Raw genomic sequence first — 9,100 nt, 5'->3', positions numbered from 1 at the left:
GGAGCGGCGGGCCGGGTGCGCGGGCGGCGGCTGGCGCGGGGAGGGGAGGGAGGGGCGCGACCGCCGAGGATGCCAGGGCGGGGGTGGGGGGGAGAGTTGAGGGGGGGAGACCTCCTCGGGGTGCACCTGCCTGGGGGTGACACCCTCCTCGGGGCGGGCCCTTCTCCGGGTGCACCCTGTGTGGGTTGAACACTCCTTGGGGTGCGCCTGCCTGGGAGTGACACCTTCCTTGGGGGACACTGTCCTGGGGGTACACCCTCCCTGCCATACATCTGCCTTGGAGTGACACCTTCCTTGGAGTGACACCACCCTTAAGGTACACCCTCCTTGGGGTGTACCCACTTGATGGGGACACTCTTTTTGGGGTGCACCTTCCTTATGCTGCACCCTCCTTATGGTGTACCTGGCTTAGGATGGCACTTGTCAGAAGGTGCATCTGTCAGCTGGTGGCACCCTCCTTGGAGTGACGCTTGCCTGGAGGGTGCAGCTGCCTAAGAGTGACACTCTCCTTGGCATCAACCTTACTTGGGTTGCACCCTCCGTATAGTGCATCCTCTTTGGGGTGCACCTGCTTGGAGGTGGTACCTTCCTCGGAGAGCAGGTGCCTGAGGGTGACACCCTCCTTGGAGTGACACCCATCTGAGGGTGACACTGTCCTTGGGGTGCAACATCTTTGGGTTGATCCCTCCTTTTGGTGACACTTTGCTTGGGGTGGCACCAGCCAGGGAAGTTGCATTAGGTCTGCAGAGCACATCTCCACAAGAGGGGTGTGCTGTGGAGTGGGAAGCATGGCCCCACACGCACCCTGCGAGGCTCAGTTGTAGCTTGGGCTGGGAGACAAGGCATGGGTGGGTAGAAGGGATTGATGGGAATGAAATAACATGGGCAGGTGGGGGAATAGAGAGGAAGAGGTGTGTTGGAGTGGTTGGGTAGTGGCTGAAGGAGGAGAAAGGAAGTGTCATGGGGAAGAGGAGGGTGGTTGTGAGGTGAACAGTGGGTGTCAGGACCTGCCTGGTTGGGTGTTGCCAGGCCCTGGGTCCTGTATGCTGAGGGAGGTGGCATTCATAGATGTCCCCTTGCTGCCCTTCAACCTGAATGGGAGGCTGGGAGAAGTGGAGACGCAGTGTGTGTTAGTAAGTTCATGTGTGTGGTTGGAAAGGGCTGAATTTGGGGTGATGGCGGTGCTACCTACTGCTAGCGGCTGCTGGGCAGTGCGTTGGGGTGTGATGGTGGATGAGCGGTTCTCCCTTGGCAAAGCAGCTACAGGAGCCTTCTTGTGGGTCAGTAGCTGTGTTAATACAAAGGAGCAAACCAGATGCACGCCGAGGGAAACCTCAATACATCAGCAGTCAGTGCAGCCAGCTGAAACCATCTCCATATCTTGGCAGCGCTGTCAGCTGCTGTTTCTCATGAGCTGACAACTCATCCTAACAATAGCATTATCCATTCCTTAGCATTTCAGCCCTGGAACAGCCTGCAATCTGGTATGGTCATATTCTATATCAAATAATACAGCTGCTCTAAGGAGGGTACTTCTTGCTAGAGCTTCTCATTAGAAATGTACTTGGGGGGGGGATGTCCTTGTTTGATTGGGATTTGGTTTCAGTTTGTGGCCAGCTGTGGTGATCAGGGCCATTAGCAGTTAAATGCAGGGCAGCTGACCCAGGCTGCCCACAGGTGTGTTCTATAGCATTGACATCAAGCTCACTATAAAAGGGAGGGCTGGGTAGGGAAAGGTGGGGTTGTTTTTGCTCTCCTATTTTTTAGTATCCTTCTCATTCCAAATGATTGCTATTCCTGGAGGAACTTGCTGCAACTTTGTAGCTAAGTATAATTTTGTGTATTTTGTATTATCGTTTATATTGGTTTCTTAATTGTATTAAATCTGTTTAATTTTGACCCACAAGTCTCTCTCTTTTTCCCAGTTCTCTTCCTCAGTTGGAGAAGGGACATTGGGTGAGAGAAAAACTGCTATTGTTTAGCCCTGGGTGTGGGCTAGACATAGACAGGGGAAGAAGACCTTATCCTGAGGGAAACACCCATTTAGTGATCCCAACTCTTTTCTGTGATGATTTCCCCTTTTGCTCATGAAGAAGACAACTACAACCGCAAAAAAAAGAAAGCCCTTGCCTTGCTGCACAGTAGCTGAGGCTGGCAACCTGTTGATGTGGGTGTGTTTGCTAGAAGGTGAAGGTCTCCCTGCTTTGCCTCAGCTGCCTCTTGCCTGGGTGATGGGACCTTTGTGAATGCTTTTTTGGGATTTCTCTATCTCTAGACCAGAGCTTGGGTAGAGTGGGAGCTGCTCCTCAGTTCAGAGAGCTGTGCTAGGGGAAGGGGTTTGTTGTTTGTGTAGAGGCTCAGATCCTTTTCTATTCTAAGCAGTCACCTGATGGACAATTTCAGCTGAAAGTCCAAAAAGCTTCCTAAGGAAAGCAGGATGTCCTCCATCATCTTCTAAATAGCATGTAAGCTTTGCCTGGACCACAGGGATAGTTCACGTTAAAAAAAACCATGCCTGCTCATCCTAAGTAGCATGGTTGAACACTGAAATTGGTCTAGCATATTCGAAGAGTAGTTCTGCCGTGTTTTAATGGAGTTAATTCTGACCTTCTGTTTCATAGTCAACCACAAAAAGTAGCAGAAAGCAGTCACAAGCGCAGTCCACGCTCTTAAATAGGAAAGAGCTATTTGGGAAGGTGGGTAAACAGAAGATACATGATAAAATAATGACCAGACTATGCAACTGTACTATCATAAATAATAAAATGACAATTTAATTTGACAAATCCAATAATATAAATAACTAGAATAACAAGCTCAGGGTAGAAACAGGAAGGTTGCTGTAATACAAAACCATATGTGGTGTAATGAAACTGTGTCTGTTCAGTCAGAACAATAGATGTACATGAAGGCATAAGAGAAACAGTATTTACAAATAATATTGTTGTTATCTTATCTGAAGTTTACTGTCTCCAGGAAAGCTTCAGAAAACTCTGTCTTCTTCAGGCAGCTGCAAAACTGTCAGTCCGTGCAAGTCTTCACCCTGCAAGCTCTCGCAGCTCCTGGCTGTCTCTGCACACGAGAGCACGTGGGGTTTGTTTCATCTCTGCTTCTAGTCTTGGCAAGCCCCGACTCTGCCTGAATGAAGCACCACAACAAACAGGTGAGATCTCAAATGGCATTTTTTTTAATGGTTAAACTAATATGTTTAACAGGAGCTGCTGTATGTAGATGTACTATTTTTCCATCTCGCCTGTTCCTAGAAGTTGGTAACTAAATCTCAGAGCAAACTGATGTGTCACGAGTGTTTTTGCAGCCTGTTGTACACACAGAAGCTGTTAACAAGAAATATTGAATTAATATGAATGAAGTTTTTAATTTACGGGATATATTTTTGAGGCTTAAGGCTTACAAGAGGCTATAGAAAGCCCTTTACTTGGCAACAAGGATGTCGCCGGGTGGGTGAGCACCTTCCACCTGCATCAGTGTCAGTGAGAGCTGAGAGCAGTTGTTCTGCAGAGCCTGGTGTGCTCCTGGAAAGCAGTGCCGGGGCTCAGGCTTGAGGGAATTTGCTCAGTTTTCCCTCTGGCTTTTAAATAGACACATGTATGTGTGCATACTTATGTGTATGTGTATCTATACATCTCATTTGCACACAGTGGGGAAGGGAGCTGTGCTTATAGGCAGGAGCTGGAGGGGCTTGAGTAAAAGGCTGGGTGGGGAGGTGTTGCTAGGAGATGGAGGCTCCAGTGTCTGGCAAAGTGGCATCTTTATTTTTGGTGTAGATCACCCAAAATGGTATTTGACTGTCAAGCAGGGTAGAAATCTCATTCCTCTGCTTACACTCATCCCTGAATCATCTGTCTGTGCCTAGTAGTGGTGCAGCTTGTTTGAAACGGAAATCAAATGTAGGCTGGGTGCTGTTCAGCCCAGCTAGAGGCTGTGTGGTTTGTACTCTCTGGGCTTCTTTTTTTTCCTTTTCTCTCCCTGCCCACCCCCCCGGAGAAATCCTTCTCTTGAGCAGCGGGATATATGTCTCTGTTTACGGGAGGGCATCCTCGCATGGTTCCTTTGTGGCCAGTTGTCTCTGCTTTTTCAGACACTGTGTGTTAGCAGTCATTTTTTTCTGGATTTGGGCTTATTAAATACATCCTGCCAGATTTTGTTCTCACTTGCTTTGCTGCTTGTGCCCCTTGTTCCACCCCGGTACCAGCTGGCAGTCAGATCCCCCCATCCAAGCTGACTGCACCTCCACCCTCCCCACAGCTGAGGACTACGTGATGGCACAGGGAAAGCTGCTGTGGAGTGCCTAGCCCTTTGCTTGGGGTGCTCAGCTCCAAACCAGGGCTGGATTTACAGTAGAAACTAGGTCTGAATGCTAAAACATTGAGGTTTTTTGCACCCCTTTTTGGGGAGCAGGAGTCCTGAGCAGAAACACAGAGGCCCCTTGCAGCTCTCACGGAGGCTTATGCCATGCACTCACATTTTGCTGGTGCCCCTATTGGGCACGGAGCTCCCTTCACTTGATATGCAAGGGTTTTTTTTTTTTTGGTAATGTGGGGCTAAATAGCAGGATGCTGAAGGGTTGGGAGGGCACCCAGGCAAACCTGGGTGCTGCCTGTTGCAGCGCTGGCTTCATGCACTGTTGTGAACCTGCAGAAGGGCTTGTAGCTGAGCATCTCGAGCTGAGTCTGACCTGTCAAAGGACTTCAGCTCAGCACCCTGAAGCTCTTGGCCCATTTGGGAAGAGTTTAGGGTGCTGTATTTTTTCCAGTTCAATGGGATCAAAAAAGACCAGGAATGCTGTGCATCTGTTTACACAAAAGCTCAGGGTCTGGGGCATGCCATCCAACCCTTGTAAGTGCCCTAAATCTGTGGATTTTCAGTAGGATTTGCTTTCCCAGTCTGTTTGGAGGAGAGAGTTAATGAGATAAAGCAGCTGTGGGTGAACTGTGACATGTGAAATGGTTTTTTTTTTAATGTTAGAGAAAATACATGCATCAGAGGCTTATGCACATTAGATTTGTAACCAAGCAATTCCCATTTATATTGTATAACTGATGTTATTTATCAAACCCCATCTACTGACCAAGAGCAGATGTTAAACTGTTATGCTACAGCATTGGAAATTAACTTTTCTGGGGGTTAGTTATTCAAAAACAATCTTGTGATTAGCTCATTGTAATATAATGTAACAACATGCAATGCGGAAGTATTATTCCAAAAATGTAGCGCATATGAGTCCAAAGTCTACTATGTTCTCTTTTTTTTGGTATTGAGTGAAAATCTGGACTGTGTGGCAACATATGATGCTGTGGTGGGAATGTGTGCTGAAAACCCTCCCTGAGTCAGAGTGGAAAGGAGTGTGATATTTCTTACATTGGAAATAAAACATTTTAAGCGTGCAACATGATAAACATTCATTTAATGAGGAGGCTGCTGAAGAGAGACCACTTGTGTACACAAGCACTGTGTGCATGCACGCTCTAACCGGCAGTTAAGAGAAGGACACATTTTCTGAGTGGTTTACTCCTTCTATGTGAGAATGAGACTTCTGGATAAGGTTTGTTAAGGGCACAAATGAGTAACTAGGTGCCTCATCTATTAGAAGTGAATAGCAATGAATTCCTGTTATTTTTTTAATATGTGCTCTGATTAGGGCGATGGTTCGTTTGGAGGCTTGGGGGGTCATTTTTAAGGCAGATAATGCGCACCAGTCCTTCTTCTGCAATCATGGAATCAATCTTTTGGGCTTTATCCACAACTGTGGAGCACAATGTATATTTGAGGTGAGCTATAGGGAAAGGTGGAGGGTATTTTTTGTTTCCATGCATCTTACCCTCCTTTTCAAGTTGTGGGCAATCCAATTCCTACAGAAACTTTGTAGCCTGGAGCTCAGCAGCAAGCAAATCCTGGAAGATAACTTCTAGCAGTGTGGAGGGAAAAGCAGTGACCGTGTGAGCTGCTTATAGCATTTTTTCAGTGGCTTGCCAAGTATGTTTTCTTTTAGGGCATAATCTGCCAGAGCTGGCAGAGCTTCTCTTGGCTTTGCCTAATTAACTCAGCTGGGAAAGCACTTGCTCGTGAGGAGGAGTTTGAAGTTTCTCCTCACCCTTCGGTTTGGATCCACAAGCATCTATTCCAGGGACAGACTGAGGAAGAGTTTAGGATTTAATCTGCTGTCTGTACGGTAGATCCAGCCTTTTTTAACCTTGATATGAAATGCTATTTAAACATCCATGACCTTGCAGAATCAGTCCACTATTTCCTTGCCCTGTCTGTATTGCTGCTCTGTATCAGAGCGTTACTGCAAACAGGGTGGAACAGCATGTTCTCCACGTCCACGATGGCCAGGACAAGAATAGGGCTAAAATTAAACCACACACAGATGGTATGAAATGAAAAAATACCTAAAGTGAGGCTTGTTGAAGTGTCAGAATCTGTTATTTGGACGGGACTGGAGAGTGCAGATGTTCCTGCCTGGGGTGGAGGGATGCTGCGAGGTCAGTCCCTGCACATCAAAAGCCTGGTTCATGTCCCAGCCAGGACCTCAGGATTTGGGTTCAGCCCCTGTGGGATGCTGGGCAAGCTGTCAAGGGTTACATGCAGTTAAGGGCTGAGATGCCCAAAGCAGGAGAGATGGAGCTGAGCTAAAGTCTAAAAATCCCCATCCAAACCTTCCACTTGGCTGTGCCAAGCCCTAATGTTTAAGTGGCTTTTATTTTATTTTTACTTTTAAGCTCCCCACCTAAGAATCTGCCAAAAGTTAGACCTCTCTTATTAACCCCAACTGCCCCATTTTTAGCAGCGCTGAGCTGCAAAGTCACTAAGCCCAGAACAACCCAAGGTACAGGTATTCCCCTGTGCCTCAGCGGCTGCATCGTAGGAGCATCTTTAGTGCCTTGTGGTACCTGCAGTTCAGGACAAAGCTTTGCTTGGGGGAAATCAGAGTTCTAGTTCCCATTTCCAGTTGTGTCTACATATCATCTTCAATCACTAATTTTGAAGTAAATCTAGACTATTTTTTTTTTTATTTAGCCCTCAATCTTTCTATGCTTCAGTTCCCCATCCTCATAACTCGTTCCTTCTCCCCGCCTGTGTCTGAGTGGGCATTTTAGACTGGAAACTCTCAGACCTGTCCTGAAAATTATATGTATTTATGGCAGGACGTTACACTTTGTGGCAGGCTGCTAGTATGATGGGTTCGCTGCACCTTGGAGAGGTTTGTCTGTGCTGGGTCTGTGTGTCCCTCAGCTGGGCGGTAACACATATAGTCCTATTTGTGTGCATGTTTTTAATAAGCATGTTGTTTCAACTGAAATGCCTCTGTCTGGGGCTGACCCTCTCAGAGAATCGCTCTCGCCGTCTCTCATCTCGGTGGCAAACTGAGAAAGGTTTCCTTTAGTCAGCTGGGGGAGAGGGAGAGGATTTATGAATCAGAGAAACACATTCCTGATGTGGAATAGGCACATTCCCCATTTCCCCCCCCCCCCCGGCTCAATAAAAGCACCGTTTGTGTGGCAAGTAGCCAAGGGTTTTATGAATGCAGCTCTTACTTTCTCCAGCTGCTAGAAACCTTTCTCAAATATGAATTAAAATAAAAAGCCTTGCTAGACGCTTTTAGCGCTCATAATTCTGCTATTTTTGGTCTGTGGTATGGAGTTCTTGCATCAGAAACCTTGGTTTGAGAGGCTTGAGTGGCTTCTTTCAAATGTTATGAAATTGAAAAAAAAAAAAATCTGAAAGATGTATGATTTTAAATAATCTCCCACACTGTAAGAATCATCAGGAACTCGATGTGATTATGTCCCTAAATTTGGTGCTTCCCTAGTTGTTACAGCTGTGAAATCCTGTCTCTGATATCTTTATGTAGACTTTCCCTTCCTTTGGAAACCATCAGGGTGTGTTCTTAAGAAATTGGCACAGATGGGATTAAGTATTTTTAATAAATCGACTACTGTAGAAAAGAAAAGATTGGGACTGCAATCTATGCATAGGAATCCCTCACAGATTTTAAGAAAAGCATTTTAGGTTACACTGCGGGAATGAGCTTCGGTAAGAGACCTGGGAAACCATGGTAACGTTGGGAAGATGGTTGAACTGTGAGTTTGCAGTTTGTGTAGCGTGAGCGGGGAGAGAGACGTCTTGGGGGATTTGTCAGGAAGGCAGGCGAGGGGCAGGGGGATGTGCTCGCTCGGCTGTGTGCTTGGGGGATCATGGAGGGAAGGGACGGCTTTTTCCAGGGACGTGAATTTGGGCAGTTTGCAGTTGTTAGTGATTTTCTGTAAGCATTAGCCCTGTATCACCTGTGCATTTGCACAGGGATTTTTGGATACTTCCCTGCCAAGCGGGACTCATGCCTTGTTCAGAGTCACTGGGGAGGGCTATCCCGAGCAGGGAGCACAGGGTGGTACCACCTGAGCAATAGCTGCAGTGGGGCATGGGGCATCTTTTCCCTGCTGTGTTTATAATCCAGCTGTTCCTGTAAGAAACCCCACCTATCTCTCTGAATCAAAGTTGGGTAAATTTGGAGTTTGTAAGCAAAGCAAGCAAGCAAGCTGCTTGGCAGGTCCCAGATACCTAGACGTACTGTAAAAAAAAAAAAAAAAAAAAAATTAAAAAGTCAATTTCTGACAGAGCATACATCATGCTGCTTTTTTGGTTGTTTTGTTTTGTTTTGTTTTTTTTTATTGTAGTTGGGTTTTTTCCCCAATTGCAAACATCCTTTTGAGAGAGCACCTGAAGTCATTTTGGATATCCACAATCAGCAGGGACAGAGGGATTGCTTTCCTGGAGGAAGGGGCTCCAGTGGTGCCTGCGTGGCCAAGGGCACATTAGGACCCTCCCAGCCACTTTATGCATCTGTATTTGAGTGATGTGGCAGCCAGCGGTGAGAGGAAAAAACCTGAACAAATGTAAAATCTCACCCACTCAGATTTTGAAGGTGAATCACAAAAATGTGTCAGGGTGGGGGGAGGAAGTCTGGTTGTATATAGGTTGTGGTGCCGTTAAGATGGAGTTGGATGTAAGTTGCAGACATGCATTGAATGATCTCTTATATCTTGCTAGACCTACGCACAGCAAGGAGAGGTGAAGCTGA

Source organism: Nyctibius grandis, chromosome 8 (assembly GCF_013368605.1).
Source record: "Nyctibius grandis isolate bNycGra1 chromosome 8, bNycGra1.pri, whole genome shotgun sequence".
NCBI lineage: Eukaryota > Metazoa > Chordata > Aves > Nyctibiiformes > Nyctibiidae > Nyctibius > Nyctibius grandis.
Note: the sequence above shows the minus strand (reverse complement) of the source record.